Consider the following 6,000-nt stretch of genomic DNA (forward strand, 5'->3'; position numbering starts at 1 on the left):
TAAATAAAAGTGGGGCTGGAGGAAAACCCAGCACAAAAGGCAGAAGAGAGCAGCTACTGAGCCGGGTGAAAAGTGGGAGAATGTGGCATTACAGGGCCAGAGGCAGCTTTTTCCAAAATCCAAGGGTGGTCGGTCTACTGAAAAGCCAGACAAGATGAAAATAGAATTCTTTAATTTGGCACAGAGTTGGTCATTTCTAAACTTTTCAGAAGGAGCTTGAGTAAAGCGGTAAAGGTAGAGTTCAAATGAGGGCGAGTCTGTTAAAGGAGGTAGGGCAGTTGAGTGATGTGTGAACGACATTTCTGAGAAAGTGTGCAATAATGTATTATTCCTGAGCAGTTACTACATGTAAGGATTACACTTAGGCAAAATAGCAATGAAGGTAGACTCCTATCCCTGTGTTACGGATCCCGACACAGGTTCAGAGAAGCGAAGGGATTTTCCCTAGACCACATGACTAGTAAATGACGGAGTTAAGGACAGACTCAGGCCTCTCTTGTAGGAACGCCCATGGTCTTCTGCTGTACCCAAAGTGCCACTCTGCTGTACCCAAAGTGCCTAGCAAACTGCCTGATATACAGCAAGTACACCACAAATGTGCTTTTCTGTTGTCTGTCTAAGGCATGTAGGAACAATTCCCCATTACTTATCTTTTTGGGGGGAGTCGAATCTGAGGGATCTGAAATTTTATCAACATCTGGAGTGATTTTTAGGTACAAAGTCAGAGAACTCCTGCAAGTGTGTTCCTTGTCTCCCGTGTCTCTCTACTCCAATTCATCTTGCCCAAGGCCTCTTGAATTTCCTTTCTAAACCGTAAATCAGATCATGTCATTCTCTAGATTAAAAAGCTTGATGGATTGTTTCCCACCGCGTGTAGAAGGGAATCCAAATATTCTCTAGGCCTCAGACTGTCCAGTTTCATTTCCAATTACTTGCTTTTCTAGTTATTGATCACTGAATAACAAATCACCCTGGAAAAGTTAGTTGCTTAAAGCAATGATTATCATTGCAGTAGCTCTCACAGTCCCTGTGGATCAGGAACTCAGGAAAGGCTCAGCTAAGCAGTTCTGATTCAGGTCTCCCAGGTGGTTGTAGGTGGACGTTGGCTGAAGCTGAAATAGCTGCTGGTTGAGGCAGCTGCCTCTTTTCATACGCTTTCAGGGCCTCTTTGGTTTCTCCATGTGGGCTAGTTTGGGCCTCCTTCACAGTATGGCAGCCTTAGGGAAGTCACACTGCTGAAATCATGGCTCAGGGATACAAGGGGGAGGGTCTCAAGGGAACCAGGCAGAAACCACATCCTCTTTTATGGCCAATCCTATGAACTCACTTAGTATCACTTCCACCGTAGTCTCAAAGCCCACCCAGATTGAAGGTAAGGGAAAACTGACCCCACCTTTTCAATGGGATGAGTATTAAAGTGACATTGTGGGGTGCCTGGGTGGTTCAGTGGGTTAAGTTTCCAACTCTTTATAATTTTTTTAATGTTTATTTCTTTGAGAGAGAGAGAGAGAGAGAGAGAGAGAGAGAGAGAGAGAGGCAGAGCATGAGCAGGGGAGGGGCAGAGAGAGGGAAACAGAATCTGAAGCAGGCTCCAGTCTCTGAGCTGTCAGCACAGGGCCCGAAGCGGGGCTCCAACTCGTGAACAGCAAGATCATGACCTGAGCCGAAGTCAGATGCTTAACCGAATGAGCCACCCAGGAGTCCCAAGTATCCAACTCTTGATATCGGCTCAGGTCATTGTCTGTTCATGAGTTCAAGCCCCAAGTCAATTTCTGTGCTGAGTGTGGAGTCTGCTTGGGATTCTGTCTCTCTCCCACTCTCTCTGTCCCTCTACATGCTCTGTCTCTCACACACAATAAATAAATAAACTAAAAAAAAAAGTGCCATTGTAAGAAGAGCTTATAGGATGGAAGAAATTGCTGTGACTATCTATGGAAAATGTAACCTCACTCATATACTCATCACATACTCCATATTCTCTTCTCTTTTAGGATTGATTTTGTTCAAGCTGTTGCTTTTACTCGGAATACTGCTTCACCACCCTGTGAATTCCTACTCATCCTTCAAGACCCGCTTAAATGTCCCCTCTGAGACACTTACCTTCTGTCCCTGAGAACAATCATTCTCACCCTCCTCTGAGACCACATAGTGTCATACCTCTATCACAGCAAAGGGAGCTCTGTATATTCTGTGACTTGGTAGACTGTAAGCTCTCCAAGCTATTTGCCTTGAAACCCTCATGACTAGCAATACGAAATCAATAAATGTTGTGGGGGTCAGACACAGCAGCTTAAGGTCTTATGCAGCCTACTAATTTATGGGGAGAGGCTGAGTTGCAAGCTGCAGTGTTCTTTTTGCTCTGTCTCTGATTAGGATCTCCTTTCCTGGGAAAGGAGGATATAGATCTGGAAGCAAAAGAGAAAAGCAGAGAATATTACTTCCTCAAAGATGAAGTCATTAATGCTTCTGTGAAATGACCATAAAGCCAGCTTTGAGAGCTTCCTATTCAACTGCAAATTGTTCTTAGTGGCCCTGCTATCTTGTAGCTGTGTTTTTATATTTGCTGCTATGCTTCCTGAAAGCAACAATTTCTGTTAATGCACTGACCAAGCAGCAGCATAATAATCCTGTCAGCAAACAATGGATGGGAGCTGAGGTTTGGAAGGCGGTAAACCTTCTGATGTTTTTATCCCCTTGACTGAAGTAATTTTAGCAATGACGTATGATCATATTTGGGCCTTTGTCTCAGCTGTAATGAATCATCCATTACAAGATTTTCAAGGTTGTCGGGGTGTGGGGGGAAATTGATCTTTGGAAATGGAAGAACCCTTGTAAGTGCATGGGATAGCCTATGATCAAAACCAGCTACATAAGAAAGAAAAGGTGCCATTGGAATCTTTGAAAACTATCTATTTAATGATGCTAATATACAAATCAGAGCATTGGATTCAATTTCTAATAGTTCATGATCTTCCAGAACTCATTTGACAGTTATTCCAATGGAACAGCAACTTGGGTCAAAACAATTGATACAGGGGATGAACTATTCTTATTTCCCAGGGAGAAATGAGAAGACTATTTTCATTGCTCCCTCTCTCCGGTTTCTCTCGACTTTACTTCCCCAAATTTGGACCTCATTGTAGCTAACTGGCTCCTAAGTAGGAGATAGAACTAGGGGTACTTTTTATTTTAGTTGCAAGCAGCCAGCTTCTTATTTCTTTTATTGGACTTAGGAATAATTCAGAAACATTATTGAAAAATAAAATCTTAATATTACGGTTGAATGTTTAAATTTGCGTGTCATTGTACCATGTTTTATATGCAAGGCTATATGCTGCATTCTCATAATATACAGCCACTGAATGATCCTAGAGACTCAGTTAAAAGAATTGATCCTTTGTTCTTCTACCTCCAAGGCATTCTTTTCTCATTTTACTTGGTTTTCTTTTGCGCTGAAACTGTTTTGTCATAAGAGCTCAGCACGTTGACTCTAGGTAGATGTTTGTGCTTTTTGAGTCTGGAGATGGAATCACTAGTTGTAGAAGAAAGGGCGTGTTTTTCATGAGTGCCACAGGACTCGTGGGAATCACTTGAGCTAAGAAGCATATTTTACAGACTGAGTGACTCTGAAAAGCTTTGGCCACTCGGCTAATCAGAGATGTCAGCCTCGTTAATCTAAGATTTCTCTATGAATCTTCTGATTTCTCTCTTGGCACAGGATAGACCATTCAGCCTCTCTGATGCAGTTTTTTCACCTTTCAAGTCTGGGATTCAGATTGGGCTCAGCATTTTGTAGATCTGTATTACTACTCCTTCAGAGAATATTATTAAATTCAAAATTATGGTATCCATAGCAACCATAACTAGGTCAGTTTGCACTCAGTGTAACAAATAACAGCAGAGAATCTATATCCTTTTCCAACCATCCTCTGTGCTTGCAAAACTTTGTTATGCTGCTGAAAGTAAGTGGTTTCGCAGGAAAAGTGCCTGGTAGCATCTGGAAGAGGTATTTTCATATTTATTTGTTACCCACACTTAGAAAACTTAATGCAAATTAGACAATGAGTATATGATGTTACTTCACCCAAGCAACATGAATATTTTAATAATGGTTTTTAGTTGTGAAGCTTTACATGTTTCTTTTAAAATATTGTGAATAGGGGTGCCTGGGTGGCTCAGTCAGTTGGGCATCTGACTTTGGCTCAGGTCATGATTTTGTGGTTCATGAGTACAGGCCCTGTGTTGGGCTCTGTGCTGACAGCTCAGAGCCTGGAGCCTGCTTCAGATTCTGTGTCTCCTTCTCTCTCTGCCCCTCCCCAGCTTGCGCTCTGTCTCTTTCTCTCAAAAATAAATAAACATTAAAAAAATTTTTAAAAGTATTATGAATAATGTCTAATAAAAATAATCCCAGAGAATTCTTGTAAAAAGAATTGGAGTAAAGTGGAGATGTCTCCTTTCCACTTTGTTCATAATTAATATTTTCCCGCAAAGCTGCTTGTTTTCTTATTAAACCAAAGAATATTCATTGTTCCTTCCCACTCACCATTTAAATATTTTATCTAACAGTGTATATAACATGGTATGGCTTTTATTAGAGCAATTGTATTTAGTGCATATAATTTCACACTTGGAAAAACTTTGGACAGAGACATACATGGCAGTGGTCCTGTAGGGTTGAAGAGGGGAATTTTCCCTTTTTGCTTTAAGCTTTTTGTATTGGACACTTTTTAACAATCTACCAGTTACTAAATTCTTTATTAGTATGTACATTAGTATACATATTAGTAGGTCTATGGCATTAGTTCACTGATTTCTCTTTCGAGTCACCCAAATGCTATCTCCTCCTCAAATCAGTAAGTAGAACAACAGCATTAGGAATAACCACCATTTACATATATATATATACATATATATACACATAAATATATATATATATATACACATAAATACACACACACACACACACACATATATACACAATGGAGTATTACTCGGCAATCAAAAAGAATGGAATCTTGCCATTTGCAACTATGTGGATGGAATTAGAGGGTATTATGCTAAGTGAAATTAGTCAGTCAGAGAAAGGCAAATATCATATGATTTCACACATATGAGGACTTTAAGATACAAAACAGATGAACATAAGGGAAGGGAAACAAAAAATCTAAAAACAGGGAGGGGGACAAAACATAAGAGACTCTTAAATATGGAGAACAAACAGAGGGTTACTGGAGGGGTTGTGGGAGGGGGGATGGGCTAAATGGGTAATGAAAAGATTCATTAATGAATCTACCCCTGAAATCATGGTTGCACTATATGCTAACTAACTTGAATGTAAATTTTAAAAATAATACATTAAATAAAAATACCAAAAAATAAAAAATAAACAAACAAAAAGGAAAACTACCATTTATGGAGGATCTACTATGCACATGTCACTTGCATACTGTCGCTCAACACTCAGAACAATCCTATGAGGCAAGCATTATCATTCTTGTTGTACAGGTGCACAATTGAGACTGAGAGAAGGTAAACAGCTTCACTCTAGATCAGCAGGTGGAGGGCAGAAATGAGATTGCAGCCCAGGCAGCAGGCTCTCAAGTCTGTGGCCTCCCCATCAAATCACACTTTCTTCATAAATGAATAGTCCTTGCCTTTTCCATAGTCTCTGAGTAGGTGATTCCCAAGAAAAATACTGTCTGAGTGTCAGAGCCAGTGAAGTTGAATTCAGTTTTCATCCTTCACCAATATATTTCCCGTTTTAGAAAACCGAGGTTCATAAAGCTTACATGACTGTGAAAACTCATCCAGTTGGTTGGTCACAAATCCAGAACTACAATGGAATCTCTTGAGGGCTCAGGTGCTTAAACATCTGACTCTTGATCTCAGCTCAGGTCTTCATCTCAGGGTTGTGAGCCCCATGTTGTGCTCCACACTGGGTGTGAACCCTACTAATAAAAATAAAAATAAAAATAAAAATAAAAATAAAAATAAAAATAA

This window comes from Herpailurus yagouaroundi, unplaced genomic scaffold (genome assembly GCF_014898765.1).
Source record: "Herpailurus yagouaroundi ecotype Mexico unplaced genomic scaffold, PumYag 28, whole genome shotgun sequence".
Classification (NCBI taxonomy): Eukaryota; Metazoa; Chordata; class Mammalia; order Carnivora; family Felidae; genus Herpailurus; species Herpailurus yagouaroundi.